Genomic DNA, 19,651 nt, shown 5'->3' on the forward strand with positions numbered 1-19,651 from the left:
TAGTTTTAAATAACATTCTATTGACTACATTTAAAGTAATAGATGTTGAACTGGGCTTTTATACAGAGCATTGGTTAGAAGCCATATCCAGTCATTGCAATGGATGTTGATGTTGAAAAGATGTAACTGAGTATAGCATTTGGCAAGTTAGTTACTTTTCCAAAGGACATGAAAAGAAACCCATAGAGGTTTTTGTATTGATTTTACTGGTCAGTCTCAGAAAAAAACTTACACTGGATCTGCAAGTGTTCAGTACTCTTTCTCAAACCTCTGCTGACACAATCTCATCAGTTCTTTGCAAACAGTGATTACTGGACACAGTCATTTCTGTCAGCTGAATGAGGAGTTATTTTGAAAGATGCATTACTCAGGCTGCTCCTTTCAGGCTCCCCTTTCAAGCAAGCGGTTATGCTGAAATTTCAACAAACACTACTAAAGCAACAATAAAGTGATTTTTTCTCTTAAAATATCAGATGAGAGAAGTGACATGGGTTCTTAGGTTTTAATTTGGAATCCAAATTCAATAGATTTGTTCAAAGGCACGCATCATGAAGACAGAGCTGTTTGGATCTGCTTTGCTTACTTCTATCTCCTTCAACTGTTGAAACAGTTTCTTTGTTACCTAAAAAAATTCAGAAGAACTCAGTGTGCTGATATTGAAAAGAAAGAACAAGCTTTTCCTTAAACATTTCTAAGCAGATCTAACTACAGATAAGTGAACATACCTTACTTTCATCCAAGGCCAATTCCTTCCTTTATGTCCCTGGCCCCTTGTCACCTGCTCAAAGTACTCTTTTCCCACTCCTTCATGTGTCACTGATTTTCCTGTTTACTGGACCATAAGACTTTCATACAGATAGGCTATATCACATACAGTTGGGGAACACAAAAGAAAAAAAAAAAAACTCCATTGCCTTAATTTCATTCTCCAGACTTACTTGTATTGATATTTCTTTTTACAAAAGGTGTTACTGGCACTTTCAGTTTTAATTTGTGCCTACCTATGGTCTCTTGAGCCTTCCTCAATCAGATATTTTCCTTTATGAGTTCAGTGAAGGGGCTCATGTTAAGATCAATAGACACACATATTTTATGCAATATAAAACTCAATTCTCAATCCTCTTCTTGATTAACTCATGTGAAGCATTTGAAAAAACTCATTACCTTTCCACCTCAAAATGGAGAACATTTGCCTGTTGTATGCAAAATTACTCTTACACTTTACAGAGCTTCTGTTCAACCATCATTTCTTGGTTGTTCTTGCCTCTCCAATCTTTTAAATTTTGAATGCCCAAACCTCAGTCTTCGGACTATTTCTCTTCTTTATCTGCATTCACTCATTTATAACCTCATTTGTTTCCCTGGCTTTAAATACACTGATGTCCTCCACTTTTTCATAGAAAACAAAGAGCTTCTCTGTGAATTTAAAGCTAACTAATTATAACATCCATCAAGGAGTCTAACATAGATGCAAACACTGTCTCAGGTCTCAGTATCACCATCTACAAAAGGATACAGGACAGCTCCTGCAAGTTGCCATTAGAAGTGTCAAAGTTTCCTCATCTGCAGAAGCCCCAATAAAATTCCTTCTAACACTTCATATTTCTCAGGTACAAGGAATTAGAATCCTTTCCGGGAGTGTGCAAGATCTGCTCATTTTTGAAAACCACATATATCAGAGGAACAATAAGTTTCTAACAACTCCACATGCATTACTCTAGGGCCTCCTTAAGGGGTACAATAATTAACCTACTCACTGTATTTGGTAAAGTGCAGAGGTACATCTTCCTTTAAAGTAGATATAGTTTTCCCAGTCCAAATATTTTGGACATAATCAACATCAATTTGTGTTAAAAGTGATTTACCAAAACTACCATTGATGAAGTTATGTTTAAAAAAAAATGTTGAAGCTTCCTGAATTTGCTGCAACAAAGAGTACACCCGAGAATCAGTAGGGTGTACACAAAAAAAGAGAGTTAAAGAGAAAATAATTATGTCACAGGAGAGTGGTGAGGTGAAACTCCAAGTCTCTGTTCTTGTGACCCTATGGGGGAGAAAAAAAATTAAAGTCAGACTCAAAAAGCCAACCAAGAGAATTCTATTATAAGGGAGAGTAAAGTAAAGCTCAAGCAAAGAGTACTCTCAAGAGACAGCAAGTCATCTCTGAGCAGAGAACAATGAGGGAAACTGTGCTGATTCCAAATATATTGCTGTTTTATGTTTGCCTTGAAAGCTGGGGTCCACATTCTGCAGTCAGCACCAATCAGATGTTCAACTCTTCCTTAATGTTGTGTGGGGAGGTTTTGGCACTGTATCCTCTCCAGAACTCTCATAGTGACCAATATATTCAGAGGTGATCTATCTACAAGTCAATCCTATGTTGTGAGTATTGAGGTCAGTGACTGGATAAATTTTACCTTAGTGCACATGCTCTACTAAAGAAATTATCTTCTGAAATACATTGAAAAACCTATCACCATAAATCCTAACTTTACAACGACCCCAATAGACACAGTCAGCGGTCTGACTCATTGATCTTTCTTTCTTGACATATTTCTTAATCGGTTCTTTTTGTTTCTCCCTGTTGATTTTCAGGGTTTACATACCTATTTTTTTCCATAAATTACTCAATTATTTATTTACGTTAAAAGCAATTTAAAGAAAACCCATCACCCTAACCAGGCAAAACATGTTATTGGTTTGCATGCTCCTGCTTATTACTAATAGTTACAGACTCTTGAATCTGGAGTTAGTCAGAGAATGGTCTTGGTAGGGATTTCTCAGTTTCTGCACAGTAGGATGTTGCTCAAATAGATGAAAGACAAGTCACATTGTTATTGTCAGTTCAATTTGTTCTTAGTCCTATTCTGAAAGACACGTGTCTGAAAAAGCTTGTGTTGAAAGAGTTTGAGAATTGTCTGTGATGCAAATCACAGCTTTTGTTTGGTATATTTGTCTATATTTTTTTGTATACGTTCTTGAAGTCCATTTTGAAATATCATACTTTGGGTATAAATTTTTCAAATCTACCTATCCAATGTCTGTCAGCAAATTAGCACTGCCATTTCTACTTTGCTACCATGTTTGCAATGTCATATTAACTGCTCTCTTATTCCATCTTTTCCTTCCTTCAGTCTAGTGCAATATGGCAGTCATGATGATTCCTTTAAATGTACAGTCAGATCATCTCATTCTCCTTCAGAATTTCCACTGGCTGCTCATGTCGTTCAGAGTGACATTGAAAGTTTTTAAAATGATTTTCGAGGCCCTAGGGAGACTTAGCTTCATAACATCTTTAACCTTCTCTACTTTCACATTCTGTTACAGATGTCCTGGTTTCCTTGTTTCCCTGGAATATATGAGGTATGTTGCTGCCTCAGAACATTTATACGTGCTGTAAGTTTTACCTGAGAAACTCTTCCAGGTTTATATATGATCTGTGACTTTATTTCCTTCAAGTCATTACATAATGTTCTCCTGGCGTACTCCTTCGCTTCTCCCCATCTCCTCCCACTGCTTCCTTATTCTCCTTAGTACTTTCATGTTTTGTTAGTTCATTTTACTTTATTGTATGTTTATTTGCACTCAGTTGTACCTCCTCCAGGGCAGACATTTCTGTCTGTTGTATCCATCTTATATACTCAGAACTCAGAACATTGTCTGAAATCCATTATGACCCTCAGTCAATGATTTTTTAATGAAGTTATTGAAACTAAAGTTGCATACATAGGTGTTTAGGGTATAAGGGAGAAATGATTGTACCTAAAAAGCTTTTTATGTAAGGTTCATTAGAAAACCTTTTATGATTATTGTTGTTCATGTGAAATACAACATGTATCAATGTTTTTATGCATCTTAATACACAAATGACATTAATCATTATGCTTAGGTGTTGCACAATAGTATAAGACCTCTTTATCACTATTATATTTAACTTGTAAACAATGAGGGATAAAGCAACCTCTTGACATAAAGGAGGACTATCTCATTAGATCTCACTGAGGTTCTGATTCATATGGGTTTCTGATATACATGGTAGGTTCATATCATGATAAATTGTGTAATGTATGTGTGTTTGGAAGTGTATAGAAATACTCCCATACACTGTGCATATGTGTGCATAAGTGAGCACAAAAGACCAAGTTTATTATAAAGCATTTTATAGAAAGGAAAAGGAAAATGAGAAGAAAGGGGACTAAGTATGCAAATAAATTATAATTTTGGCAATTATGAGGACTGAAATAATAGGGCTACATGAATTTTTTGAGCACACACAAAAATGAGCAACTAGGTATTCTTAGAAGTTGGACATCTTCATAATACATGTTATTAGTTGTCTCTTCAGTCAGACTTGGGATGTTTCTGGGCATAATTGTGTATGTACTGCTGAAGGCAGAATTAGATCAAGAAGCACTGAGGATGAAGGCTCCTTATTCAACTGTTCTGTAAAGGTAAATTTATTTTGGTAAGTAAAAGGGTCCTGGCTTCTAATCTCAAACTAGGATCCATGCTGACATTTGATTGATAACACTGTATCTATGAACTTCCATAGAAACTATGACATATTATAAGTTTGAGATCCATTAATCACTAAATATAGATCTTAATGAGCTATTGCTGCCATAGAACATGATGCATCTGACAATCTAGCTAAAACCAGGTTACACTCTATATACTATATCATCGGCATTTTTCTTGTGATACATAAACCTGGCTCTAGGCCATGTCTTCACAATAGAATTTTACCTGACTGAACAATTCACTTGATATGATTTGTTGTGACCTGTCTACACAATTCTCTTGCAGTGGATGTCTTAATGAGCCACAGCAAATTGGACAGACCAATTCATAGCTGCTGTCATATACTCTAGACACGACCTCAATTACAGTTATAGATTGCTTCTGAGCATTGCTCATTGAAAGTGACTCAAACAATAGCATAGAATGCTCTCATTAATTCCTTTATCAAATTGAGAACATATATATCAGACATTTCTGCACTGAAGGTGTTGCTTTACCTATTGGGCTACTGCTTTATTTGATTGACAGTAATTGCTACCATATGATTACAATTAGCTAATTAGTAATTGCTACCACATATGCTACCACTTATAAAAAAAACACAAAGACATAAAAACTAGCAATGATGTAGAGCCTCTTTTCAAAATTGTCACAGGATCTTGGAACATCACACAAGGGTTGCTTGAAAAACTTATCTTGGATTCTGTTGTAATAAGTCTTAGGATACATTTTTCATGGAGTAACAATATTTATTAACATATTTTAGTAACCATAAAATTATTAAAAACAAAAATAGAAAATTAATGGTCAAAATGAAATGCAAAAGTAAAATTCATATCAAAATTAATTTATTCTATAGCACTAAAGTGTCACTTCTTTTAACTAAGAGAATTAAGGAGCTACTAGAATAACATTTTTCCTTCTTAATTTATTTATGTTTTGAAACTATTAATTGAGCCTCACTGATTAGAAGTATTGAATATAAAGTTCATGGCAAATAAAATACAAAAGACAATTATGACTACAGTATAAATGACAACAATATGCAAAATCATTTTATAAATCATGATGTGATTCTTTAAAAGAAAGATGTACTGACAAAGAATGATTTTTTTTGCCAAACTTCTTGCAGGTTTTTTAATACTCTCAAGTAGGTTCTCACTTTTGGGCTTCTGCATTCATCTTTACGATGTTTAATTTTAGTAAGAGTTGTGCCAGTTCAGTTTATCTTGAATCGATTATTTCTGAGCATGTTCCATATTTGGTCAGATTCCTTACTATTCTCAAGGTAATGTGATTAGGCTGGCCTTATTTTACCAAGGATCTTATTAAATTTGTATAGCCAGAAACTCCCTGTGTTAACCAGCTTTTCATTGCTATCACAAAAATACTGGCAATAAGAACTTAAAAGGGGAAAAGGTTATTTGGGCTCACATTTTCATAGGTATCATTCCATTGCCAGCCAGCCTCATTGCTTTGGACAAGAGGTGAAGTAGAACATCATGGTGGAAGGAAATAGTAGAAGTAATCAACTAAGCTCATATCATTTAGGAGAGAGAGAAAGGGGGGGGGGGTCCAGGAACAAGATATAGTCTCAAAGGGAATGTCTCCAGAGTCCTACTTCTGCAAACCATGCTCAGACTCCAAGAGTTTCTTCTTCTTCTTCTTCTTCTTCCCAGTAGTCCATTCAAATTGTGAATCCATCAATTAGATAAATCCACCAGTGCTTTTAGAGCCCTCATGATGCAATCACTTATCTAGAGTTCCACATCTGATCACTGCTATATTGGGGACCAACTCTTCAACTCATGTGCTTTTGGGGGACATTCTGGAATCAAACCAGAATTCAAACTTAAACATTTTTTTCTTGATATTTTCAATCCACTGCCTCTAACCGGGTACCTTAGCTATAAATTACCACTTTTCCTTTTGTGTTCAGAATTGAGTCAGATCTCTTTTTGTTGCTACAAAAAACTTTTTATAGTCTCCAGCAAAACTATTGTGATAGTCTTTGTTAAATAAAGTCTGCCTTACCATTCATTAACAAGTGCTATGAATATTTTTATCTTCAGCAGCACTAAGCACTGTATGCATTAGTGTAGATATCAGTTTTAGCTCTGTAAGAACACAGACAATTAAATTAATGGTGCAAAATTTCAATTCTTCCCTGAAGGATAGCATTTCATCTTGTAGAGATAGAAATAAATGAAAGCTCTTTCACACAGACCAAATAGCAAGAAGAAAAAAGTTGATTTTTAAGTGACAGTGAGCCATGTATCTCCCCTAACATCTCAACAGGTAATTTAAAGAATAAAATCTTGATTGTCTGCAAATAGAATGCTGAATATTCAAATGCTCTCTCCCCTTTGTTTATACTGTGTCTTGAGGAAAATATTCCAAATATACAGTTGATATCTTAAAAGCAAATTTCACAAAAATGCACATTATAAAATTGAATGATTGACAGAAATTATTCAGAATGAAGTGACATTGGTTCTTTAAGTTTTTAGTGCTTTAAGTGTTTTTCCACACTATGGAAACCTGCTTATGCTAGGATTGTACAGTTAAGCTATAATATACTTATGCAATTTTAATTTACCATAGCCATACTCTGTGACCCCAGAATTTCCTCATTCTAATTCATATTTTGCACCAGTTCCTTATTAAATTTTTTAAAAAATAATCTATGAAGGCTTAATTTAAAAAGGCAATTTTTTATCCTTACCTATGTGTGGCATCTTCTCTGCTAAGAACTGGGTGGATTGTGGAGATAAATACATATGAAATTCATTATATATATATAGTTTTCAGATGTAGGTGGACACAATAACTGTATTTTATTTTTATGTGGTGCTGAGGATCAAACCCAGTGTTTCATGTGTGCCAGGAGAGTGCTGAGCCACAGCTACAGCCCCAGGATTGTGGCTTTGGTGGACTATATATTCTGCAACCACACCATTCTCCTACTCAAAAAAACTAAAATCACTTTCTTTCTTTTTTTCAGTGTTTTCCACACCAAATCAGAATATTCTGAAAATGTGTATTTTTTAACAAGTTCATCATGTGTGAGGATTAATATTCAGCATACAGATCTACACTTTAACAACAAAATCTAATAATCTAATCTATAAATGGGCAAATGATCTGAATGCACACTTCAAAAAAGAAGATGCACAAGTAGCCAATAAATATATGGAAGAAATTCTCAATATGTTTAGCTATCAAGGAAATGCAAATCAAAACTATAGTGAGAGTCCATCTCACCCCCATTATGATGGTTATTATTATTAAAAATGAAAAAATTGGTCAAGTTGTACAGAGAAATATATTCTTATATATATTATATATAATGCATACAGTGCATTATATATAATATATATAAGAATATATTTCTCTGCATACAGTGCTTAGTGCTGTTGCCAGAAATGTAAATTAGTGCAATCAGTATGGAGCTTCCTCAAGAAACTAAAGCTAAAACTTCCATGTGACCCAGCTACACTTCTCTTCGGAATATATCCAAAGGAAAATAAAGTAGGTTTAGAAATGAGATACCTACATACCCAGGCATTGAAAGACTATTCACAAAAGCCAAGATATGTGTTCAGCTAGGTCTTCAATAACAGATGAATGCATAAAGATAATATGGTATATATACACATATATATACCATATTAATATATATAGAAGAATCATGTGGCCATGAAGAAAAGTGTGGAATTGTAATATATTAGGCAAAAAGAGGAAAACACAGAAATACAAATATTTCATGTTCTTTCTCATATGTGGCAAATTAAAAAAAAATAAACAATTAGAAGTCAGGGTTTTGAAATGGGGTCAGGGCAGGGGAGAGGAGGTTATGGGAAGAAAAGTTAGAAAAAGTAGAAGAGAAAGAACATAATCAATTTGCAATATGTACATGTATGAAAATGCCACAGTGAGATTCACTAATCTATATAATGAATGTGTTAATCATTATACTGATTAAAAATCAAATTAAATCAAATAAAAACAAAAGGTATTTCAAAGACAAATGCCTAGTAAATTAATTTTATTTACTCTCCTATTTAAATTAAGTACTACTTACAGATAAATTTATATTTTGTAAATGTTTCCACAAATCACTATAAAGGTTAAATGTGTACTGGGAAACTTTATTCAACAATCACAGAACACACTCTTTTATTCCCCATATCAAATTTATACCTACACTTTAAAGGCTATCTCAGGCTTGAGCTTTTTTTCATGATTTTTGTTACCAAATTAATATAAACAAACTAGACCTATCCAGCTTTGACACTTTTATACACAGGTGGGCATAACATTATATGTATATGTTAATTAAACTAACCCAATGTCAGTATCAGCAGATGGTGTCAAAATATGAATGCATTAATTCCAGCTGAGATAAGGCAAATTATACTGAAGGTCTTGAATAGATGTTAGTGATAGTGTTGGTTAATAATCATTGGCACCTACAAGTAAGGTCAACATGATTGGAAATGAATAATAAATGGTAACATAGATACTAAGCCATTGCCAATAGCTTCATGTATAGTAAGATGAAGAAAAAATAGATTTGGGTAGATCCTTGTAACACCAGTAGAAATATATTAAAAACAAAATATGAGTATTGAAAACAAACCTAATTATTTGATTAGAATGAAGCAAAGTTGCATGTAATCTAAAAGAGCAACATTGCTAGAAGTCTAAGAACCCTACAAAATCCGTATTTGATGCCTTACCCCTCAATGTGATTAGGGACTTTTAGTGGACGATTAGGATTGGATATGGCCATGAGAGTAGGGCTTTCAAGATGGGTTCAATTCACTCTAAGAGACTTATAGTAGAGACTTTGCATACTCTTGTCTCTGTCATGTAAGGTCACTGAAAAAAAAGTTGTCCTGGAAAAAGACATCAAGAGAGTTCTCACCAGAACATGACTGTGTTGATACCCCAATTCTGAGAATTTCAGTCTCCAGGAAAGTAAAATTTTATTTTATTTGCCACCTGTATATAGTATTTTGTTATGGCAGTCTGAGAAGATTAATTTAGGTATCACAACATGAGGTGGTATGGTAGAGCCATTATTTCAAATATGTTAAATAAATTACATAGGCAACAGATTTGACAAAGGGAAATGAAGGGAAGGAAGAGGAAACAGGACAATGAAAGACAGTGAAATGAGTCTGAAATAATCTTCCTATGTACTTATGTGAATATACCGTAATGAATCCCACCATTGTGTACATCCATAAGAGTTGGGTACTAATGAGAATAAGATATATTGAATGCTTGTATAATTATATCAAAATGAATTATACCATCATATATAGCTACAAAGAATCAATAAAATAAAAAAGTAGGAATGGAGAAAAAAAATTACATGTACAACTACTCTAGAAGCTGAAAGAAAAAATTCTCAACTGGGTGGAATGAGGAGTTGAAATGTCTAACTAAATACTAAGAGAAACACTCCTTGTTAAAGAAGGAAAAGAAATGCATAAAAGCATGCAGGAAAAAACCTGCATTTTTAATCACAAATTAAACAACAAACTGAAATTAGTTTATTCTCAGAGAACTAGTTCATGAATGTTCTATAGAAATTATTGGAATCACAATACATTTAAATTTTCACTCTTTTTATTTTTACATAGTAATATATTTGTTCAAGTTATAATTCATATTATAATTTAGATTGTGTTACTGAAATATTTTCTTATTTTAATTTACTTCCTAAACATTAGTACCTTAACATTGTATATTTACCTTTACCTCTGAAACAAATGTTTGTTAAAATGTATTAAAATGTACATAAATTTTGAAACCCATTTTAATGTAAGAGATGATTGTTTGAATAATGATAAAATAGTTTTCAAAGGCTATGTTGTCATTGTGGTTGAAGATTCTAAATAATGGTCTATAAATTATATTGCATATAAACAGACAGAAGCCTATCATAGAAACTGCAAAAACACCTGACAATAAAGGCCCTGAAAAAACTATGTCCAGATAACAATTTCTAATATTTTGTTCAGGATTTGAAAGAATCTAATATATGCACAACCTTGTAGTCAACATTCTTCCTCACAGAGGAAATAAGCTATCTCCAGTTTGTAAAGTGATGCATATAAACATAGTTGCTATAAATTATGCATTCTGTTAAGAGAACCAACTCCTTGGAAGCTTGGAACTATGCTATCTGGAAAAACACAAATTATGTACATTGTTTAAAAATTAGTAGTGTGTCTACTGTATTTAATAGGTTTCTTTTTATGCAAAAAAAAAAAGAAAGAAAAAAGAAAGTGTGATTCCTTTTGTGCTGGTTTTACATGGTTTCTATTGTAGGTTGTGATCATATGTCCTATAGCTTTTCCCTTTTATGCATCATGTTTGATGCAGTGAAAGTACAATGACTGGGTAGTATCAGCATAAAAAAAAACTATTAGATTTATGATTCAAAATAAATTGAAATAAAGCATGTTGTATTTATTGAAAAAAATATTCATTACTAAAGTAAATAAGACTGAAGCAGGGTAAAAGGGTATTATAATTAACAGGTTCTGCAGTCTGGAACTGGTTGAAGTTAAATCTATAAATTTTATGTATTTAGGTGACTGTATGACCAATGTGATTCTGCAACTTGTACAATCAGAAAAATGAGAAATTATACCCCATTTGATTCAAATGTATGACTTGTGAATATCATTGTACTGTCATGTGTAGCTAATAAAAAAAGAGATCACTATAATGATACCTTAAAAAAACTTGTAATTTGCTTAATCTGAAAACAAAGTTGGAACAACTGGCATAGGGAATAAATTTTTGTACCAAATTTTTAAGGGTGGAAAAGACCAGTAATTAATATAATATTTCTGTAAATGTATCTTTTAACTTGGTTTTACTCCTTCTTCTAATGGGAGGAAACTTTAGCTAGTAGCTTAAAACACACAGACAGGAGAAGTCTAGGATTCCTTTAGCCCAAAGTCACTCCACACTAATTATCAGAATTTTCCCCTTTTTCTGAAGGGGTCTTCTACTTTTACCTCTATGCTTTACTGTGATTATTGATTTCAGCAATTCAACAACAAAAACAGGAAGTGTGGGCAAATTCTTGCATTTTGTTAGTAATAATTTTCTCAAAAATTTTATTGTATTGAATGATATAAATATTTCAAATTGTTGAGGCTATTGCAATGATAGACTTTAGTTAAAAATAATATAGATAATTATTTTTAAACTGTAGTGTTTTGGCAACATTTAATCTGTTTCTTTATCAAAAAATTATATAAATCAAAATGTATTATACAAATATCTAAGTAAAGTTATTTAAAATAATCTAATTAATTGTGATCAAATTGACAGTGTGTTGAGTATTGTTAGTATATGTGTGTGAGTTCACATGTATGTGTGTGTTTTAAAGGAATTGAAAGGAAATAGGAGAAAAATTCATAGATACAGTTACTGCTGGAAAAAAAGTTAGTTAAATTTTTACGTCATTTGTCCTCTATACATAAGTTGGAAGATCCAAATAGCTTAAGTGACCTACTTCATGTCACAAAAGCCGTTTGCAAGTGCTCGCACTCAATGTGCTCCTACCTAATGGTTTGGCAGAAATTACTGAATTTTGCCAAAATAAACACTAGAAAAATACTTCATTGAAAGCACTGTCTTGAACAAAAGAAGGCACTTAGCTAATGTTCTCCCTCCCTGATATAAGTAGGATGTCGGACTGTAGAGTCCATTTACTAAGCACAAAGGGGTGGAGAAATGGGAAAGAAAGGAAAAATTTGTTTTTTTATATTGGCTTAACTTTAAAATAAAGAACAGTTTACATGTAGTCCTTCAATTAATATATAATAGGTTTATTTAAAATAACTAAATCTACATGCTACTTCATAGAATCATGATAGGAGATTATGAAAGGTATTAGGGAATTACAAATTGCTAAGAACAACAGCAGTCGCTGCAAAATGTCAGTTGTCTCTTCCCCTAGCCACTTGATTTCTTTGTAGAAGGTTCTTGATTTTTTTTTCTTTTACAATCACAATGAGATTTTAAATTTTACCATGCCATGTTAAATTTGATAAGTGCTAGAGTCTGTAAACAAGTCTGGATGGCGCCTGGCAAAATGCCAGGGGGAGTGGTTTGTGAAGTAACACCAGCGAGCCATTAAGTGTGGAGATTCCTTATTGGTTGACTGCTGTATCTAGTTTATGTTAATTAGATAAGCTGTGTGGAATGTATAAATACCCCTCCTGTCCTACAATAAACGGCTCCTACTCCTGCTGTATCAATGTACACAAGTTGCTCGTCACCCCCCGGTTAGTTTGCTGCAGCTGGACTGTGGCTATAAGAAAGTATCCTGGCATATTAGGACTTTGTTCAGTAAATTAGGCATCTGCTAGTCCTGGGATGTTCGTGTGCCTGAGGCTTGGCCTTAATGGAAAGTCTAGCCTATTGACTTATTTTTACCTTTAAAATTGCTTTCATTATTGGTTCTTAATTTATATGCATCAAAATTCACTCTATGTGGTATATGTTTTTATGTGCTTGACAGAAGCAGAGCTATATTTCCATTACCATAAGCATGATATACAATAGTTTCATCACATTAAAATTTCTCCCTCAGCATCTTATTTATAATTAACCATTGTCACTACTCCTACACTCTGGCCACCATGGACCTATTGTTGATCCCTGTAGTTTTGCCAGACAAAAACATTCATTTAATGGGTAATCTTTCAAGTTTTTCTCCAGAATGTGTGTTGATGAATATAAATCAAAACCACAATGAGATGCCGTTTTGTCTCTCGTTAGCATTGCTGAAATTACAAAAGACAGACAACATGAAATATTTTCTAGAATACAGAACATTCACAAATTGCTGAAGGTATGTTTCATTCTATAACTGTTTCAAGTACCTGTGTGTCAGTTTTATATAAACACATGCATAGGAAATGACTCCTTGTATTTACACAATGGAATGAAAAATATATCTTTGAAAAATAATGACTATGACAATATTATTTATAATAGCATTAAACAGAAATCATTGGAGATAGACAAATTTCATTTTAGTCATAATGTAAAATATGGCTAAATATTAAACAATTTCATCATTGGGGATAGAAAAATTTCATTTTAGTCATAATGTAGAATACTATTCACCTATCAAAATATACGAATTACAGATACATAATAGATAATTTCAATTCTAATATGGTAAGCAAAATAAGTCAGCTATGAAAAAGCCAGACTGCAATTTAAAGGATTTTTAATCTACTATCATGGAAAACTAACCTGTATATTTTGAAAAAGAAAAGTCCTTGCCTTTGTAAAGCAGAGAAAGGATAGATGAGCAGAGTAGGAATTAACTCAAGAAATACATACACGATTCATCTCCTGTATTAAGTCGGGGTTCCATGTGGTGACATGATTGTTCAAACTTCTCCAATTGAAGAGTTTAAAAATGTGCACTTATTAATGTTTTAGCCTTCAGTGAGATGAGACATTTTGATAAGAATATGCAATTCTAGCCATTTTTGTGTGTGTGTGTGTGTATACTTCAATTTCTGAAATGTTTTCTCTTCATTCTTTTTTTTATCAAATGGGGTATAATTTCTCCATTTTTCTGAGTGTACAGGTTGCAGAATCACATTGGTCATACAGTCACATATATACATACAGCAATACTAGTGTCTATTTTATTCTGCTGCCCTTCATATCCCCCCTCCCCTCCCTCCCACCACTTCTCTCTACCCAATCTAATGTGACACACTTCTTTTTTTTCCCCCTCACATCATCATACATGTATTCTGTATAATGATGAGAGTCTCCTTCCATCTTCCGTGCAATTCCCCTTCTCCCTCCCTTTTCCTCCCACCTCTCTTCCCTATTTAGGGGTTATCTTCTTCTCATGCTCTTCCTCCTCATCTCATTTTGAGTCACCCCCTTATATCAGAGAATACATTTGGCATTTGTTTTTTAGGGATTGGCTAACTTCACTTAGTATAATCTATTCTAATGCCATCCATTTCCCTGCAAATGCCATGACCTTGTTATTTTTTAGTGCCGAGTAATATTCCATTGTGTATAAATGCCACATTATTTTATTCCATTAATCTATTACACTTCTTAGAAAAGGATATGCAATCAATCAACAAATACATGAAAAAATGTTCATCATCTCTAGCAATCAGAGAAATGCAAATTAAAACCACTCTAAGATACCATCTCACTCCGGTAAGAATGGCAGCCATTATGAAGTCAAACAACAAGAAGTGCTGGCGGGGATGCAGGGGGAAAAAAGGTACACTTATGCATTGCTGGTGGAACTGCAAATTGGTGCAGCCAATTTGGAAAGCAGTATGGAGTTTCCTTGGAATGTTGGGAATGGAATCACCATTTGACCCAGCTATTCCCCTTCTCAGACTATTCCCAAAGGACCTAAAAAGAGCATACTACAGGGACACAGCCACATCAATGTCTATAGCAGCACAATTCCTTCTGATTATTACCTTTAAATCTCTTTGTTGAATAGTGCTTCTGCACCTGAAACATAAGTCATTGTCTTCACTGGGTCATCTTTATGAAATTTGATTTGATTTTAAGATTTTTGAAATGGGTCTGCAACCATATTTTGTAACTTTCCTCCCTTATTCAATCCTTATTCAATCCATGGGACTGAGTGTTTCTAAGAGATAAATAGCACAAATTTCTATCTCAGTCATTAGTGTTGAAATGTTTCTTAAATATAACTTAAATACTAAAAACTTTCCCTGTTTATTCATGCTTCTCACCCAACTAAAATATTTTCTTCCACTGATACCCACCTATGCTTCATTCATATTGGAAGTTGCTTTTAAAATTATGCTTCCATCATGACTACAGTTTTTGAATATTACAGAAATCACTGATCAAGTCCCTCTTATGTTATTTATTGTTTATTTTTCTTTGGCTTCATTCTTTAACTTCCTCTCCATAGCTACATTATACACTCTTTGAAGATGGTGTATAAATTTGTATTTTCTTTATCACATGATAAAATTAGATAAAAGACACAGAGTGTATAAGCTAATGTCTTCCTGTTAAAGCAATGCAGGGCTTAGATGGGATAAACTAGTATATTAATAACATAATGTATATTTATCTACATTTTTTAAATTCCAGTATTGTTAATCCAATCATCTCAAGCAGGATTTACAATGACAGCTTATGAATTTCTCTTTTGGACAGTTCTGTGGTAGACTGTCAGGTAATAATGATGGTATTAGAGAAATTGTCACTGTTTCACTTTTGTGAAACTGACCTTCTTTAAATTGATATATAATCATGTACTGCATGGTAGACAATTTTTTTTTGTGGGTCAGGGAACTCAGCTTATAGTGTTTTGTGGGGAAGGCAGCACCGATTTCCTTCAAAATTGTCCTGACAAGAGACCATCTCTCTGCAGCTCACTGATCTTGTTTTCAGTAAGTTTGAAATTCTATAGATGAATACATCAGGGATAAATTATAATTGTCCTAGGCCATATGATCTGCTATTTTCAAACATCAAGGGTAAGGCTATTGTGATTAATAATCTTCAATAAATATGCATAGCTTTGGCAAGAAGTGGTTATCTAAATGGATGTGAAATGAAGGAACGTGATACTAAAAATGGGAGGATTGATGGGCAGAGTAAAGATAGGGGTAAAATATAGTAGATGAATGTCGCTAGAAAGTAGAGTTTAAGTGATATCATTACACACATACACGCACATACACACACGGTATAGGCAGTAATGAGTATGTTGATTAGCTTGATTTTAATAATTCTTTCACAGTGTACATGTAAAAGAGATCATCACATTGTACACTTTGTACTAACATTTTGCAATTGTCCTGCAATGACGATGAAAAAGTAAAACCCAATGACAGTATACTATGAATGATGTTTTAAGACATGAAGAATTATCTGCCATTTTATCAGTATTCTTGCTCTTTACTAAAATTCCTTTTCTTTTATGCTCTGTCCTCTACCCACCTTTGTTGATTTGTTCTACTTGGCAGTGGATAAAGCTCTCTCCAAAACTATCTCAGCTGGCTTCCTGATGAATTTGGCCAATGAAAGGTACTGACAGGAAGTTGTAGAACAGAAGAAGGGGAAAGCACAGAACACTTTTATCCTTCCATCTTTGCCTCTTGTAAAGCCACTACACTATCTCTGGGCTCTGGGTCTTGTGAGTAAAGCTCATCAAATATTCAGATTTTGTTGTGTAACCTTGGAAACCTGGGCTCTGATATCACAGCCTGTCCCTTACGTTCATTGACCTAAACTGGCAGTGACAGTTGCTGTTACCTTGGGGTTGCTTTACTTTCCATTTCACTTGACATTCCCTTTATTGAGCACAATCATTTCAAAGACTTAAATGTCCTATTTCCTTATTAGATTGGACTTATGGTATGCATTTATTGTTTCATCATAATCATACACATTTTTCAAAGTCCTGATTAAATAATTTCTTATTTTTAAAAAAGTAATTAGTATTAGTATTTGGTTCTTCTATTTAGATTCAATGCAATCACATTATGAAGTTAGCTTTTTACAACTTGTCTATTTTAAATGACATAGTTGAAAACTATGTCTCATTTATCTTCATATTTATCCCCCAATGCTAAAATTATGTCTAGGATGTAACAGCTATTCTACAGTGTATTCTCATATGTGGTATATGAGTGACAAATGTTTATTGCCAAAAAGTAAAATACATTTTCAGTATATTCTGTGCTATAGATGTGAAAAACTGGACTTAGTAAATTTGGATTTCTTTTTCTTGGTATTATTCTTTTTAGATATACATGGCAGTAGAATGCACTTTGACATATTATACATACATGGATAATATGTCAGAATATCCATATATGGATACTCATTTTACATTGTGAATAGATCTTATCAAGAACATCTTCCCAGTAAAATTGCCAGTAAAATGGAATTGTGGATTTGCCTGACCAGCTTGTTTCAGATATCTGAGGTTGAGAAGGAATGTTTGAAAAACAATAAGAGAAAGTGAACATGAGAGTACAGACTGTGGGAGAGTACAATTTCATATTGAGTCAGGATTTACAAAGAGTCCTGTGGACCTTAAGACTGAGGGGAAAAAAGAATGGAGAGTGCAGGAATCCACTTCAGTGAATATAATTACAATCTTTAGTTAATCCCCTTGTAATGGACACTAATATTAAAAATGCTGGTAGACTCAACTATGTTTACTTTATGTTTTCTTTTCTTTTTTATGACCACTCATGTTTCCTAAACAGTACTCATTAATTATCATCTTTGGAAATCAGGAAAATTTCAGTCATTCAACAAATGTTAAATACTTACAAAAAACAGTTGGCGTAATGACAGATGGGCTGTTATAGAGTTAAAAAAAAAAAGACATAATATTAGCCCTCATAAAGTGTTTACCTCTCCTGGAGAAAATGGTCATTAAATCAATAAACAATACAACATATTGAATGTAGAATATTAAGCTTCCCTTCAGACTTCTTTTCAGTTTAAACCTTCACAGAGCATTCCTTGAATTACTTTTTGGATTTAGGAATAAGAATAATAGAATAAGAGCCATTTTTCAAGCAGGCACTATTTATGTAAGGACCGAGTTGATTTATAATTCTTTATTTTGAGCTGTGACCTTGGATTATAGAAATAAGAAAAGGAGAAAAAGTTATTTAGAGATATCCTGATTGTATTAAAAATTCATGTAAGGAATTTAAATCAATGAAAGGTATCGGCAAAAGAACACAGTGACAAAGATTTCTCACCTTCTGTGTGAACCAAGAAGGAGCATTAACAACAAAAGCAGCCACAGCTTGCATGGCTCTCTCAGACTATTTGAAGTCACAAAGAAGCAGAAACCTATTTTAAAATATAAACTGATGGAAATATGATGTTCTTAACCTAGCATCAGAAATAATATTTCTAGATTTTAATAATGACAAGAATGTGGCTATTTAAGGAAGCAAAATCGCGAAGACAAGATAATGAATTTTGATGCTATTTACCAGGGAAGTTAATTTCACCTTTCTCAGCCTTCATTTTTCTCCCCTATTTCATTCAAACATTGATCTTATGACTTCTAGCTTTACCAGCAAAATTCAGAATGTCTGTAGGGCAAAACCACTGAATTTGATTTATTCAAGGCTTTTCAAAGATCTCAAATCTCCCCTCCATTACATTCACAAGATGAGGTTTATTCAGAACTCGAAAAATAGAGTACCATGAAATTCGATCCTGTACTCTGAAAACTCTAGACTTCTTATTACCTGGTTAAAATTGGAAAGCGTCAGCTCTTGAGTACTAGACAAAAAGGAAATCTCCATGAATCTTTACTAAATTTGTACAGTCAATTTCTTTACATTGATTGTTCCACACCTTCAGATATCTTCACCCCAATAAAATTGTCTCTAATGATTTTATCCAATAGGAGCCCTGATCTCTCCTGTGATCTAATAGCATGTACCATGTAGGACATTTACAATGTGCTTTTTTTTTTTTTTAAGAGAGAGGGAGGGAGGGAGGGGGGGGAGAGAGAGAGAGAGAGAGAGAGAGAGAGAGAGAGAGAGAGAATTTTTTAATATTTATTTTTTTAATTCTCCGCGGACACAACATCTTTGTTTGTATGTGGTGCTAAGGATCAAACCCGGGCCCCACGCATGCCAGGCAGCATGCTACCACTTGAGCCACATCCCCAGCCCGTACAATGTGCTCTTAATCTTGCTTCTGTCGGTTTCTACTCACTGTACAAAAAAAATGATTTCAGGTAGGGTAGAGTCCATTATACACACACACATACACACAGGAGCTCATATACTTTTACAATGATAGTCAACTTTATTCTTCAAACATTACTTAATCACTGTTAAATTGTATTAACTTTCACCATTTTTGCATATGCTTTATTAAATACAAATTTTATATTCAATAATATTATTTAATGTAATATAACCTTGGCACATTATTTTTCATAATCACTGATCCATCAAGCTTGTAATGAGGTAAATAATTAAAGATACTTTTATGTTTTAATAATACTTATTAAGCATTTAGCTTCCTAGTCTTTTCACTTATACAGCACATCTAACAT

This window comes from Callospermophilus lateralis, chromosome 6, assembly GCF_048772815.1.
Source record: "Callospermophilus lateralis isolate mCalLat2 chromosome 6, mCalLat2.hap1, whole genome shotgun sequence".
NCBI classification, from domain to species: Eukaryota; Metazoa; Chordata; class Mammalia; order Rodentia; family Sciuridae; genus Callospermophilus; species Callospermophilus lateralis.